At 43.6% G+C, this 543-nt stretch overlaps 1 pseudogene; it reads right to left on the bottom strand.

The window, feature by feature from the left end:
• The window catches only part of LOC107704149 (ras-specific guanine nucleotide-releasing factor 2-like), a 49,315-nt pseudogene that overhangs the window by 26,264 nt on the left and 22,508 nt on the right, over positions 1-543 (bottom strand).

Below are 543 nucleotides of genomic sequence, written 5' to 3'. Positions count from 1 at the left end.
TATATATTTATATTTTTTTTGTTTATTTTTTTTGTTTTGTTTTTTGGGTGAACTATTCCTTTAAGAAACTCAAAGTATCACTTTGATTCTTTCACTTGCTGAGCTTTTATTATCTTCAGAAGGACTCGACTCACTTTGAGCAGGTGCAGTTTGCCGCCGGAGGTGCGTGTGCAGATGAGGAAGTGTTTGGTGAACAGGAAACACTGGCGTTCGGCTTCTTTCCTGAGCGACAGCGAGCCCAGACGCACCTTACTCAGTTTACCCTTCTCCACGGAGGGCAGCTGAATCAGAGAGCCTACAGCAAACACACACATCAGCTCATTACCCAGAGGAAGGAGAACATTAAAGACAGCGTTTCAGGGAGAGAGCGCAGCGCTGTCTCATCCAGAGACGCTTTTCTATGAGACAAGATGCATTAAAATGGCACATTAGATCTCATTAGAGCACATTTCACACCTTGCTGTCAGTGTGGAGCAGAGCTGAATGAGATCAGAGTTTGGGTGGAGCTGAAACAATCACACACTGATATTCTTACAAAACTAC

The sequence above is a fragment of the Sinocyclocheilus anshuiensis genome, unplaced genomic scaffold (genome assembly GCF_001515605.1).
Source record: "Sinocyclocheilus anshuiensis isolate Anshui unplaced genomic scaffold, SAMN03320099.WGS_v1.1 scaffold690, whole genome shotgun sequence".
Lineage (NCBI taxonomy): Eukaryota > Metazoa > Chordata > Actinopteri > Cypriniformes > Cyprinidae > Sinocyclocheilus > Sinocyclocheilus anshuiensis.
The sequence above is the reverse complement of the archived record's forward strand: the minus strand, read 5'-3'. Positions and strand labels throughout refer to the sequence as shown.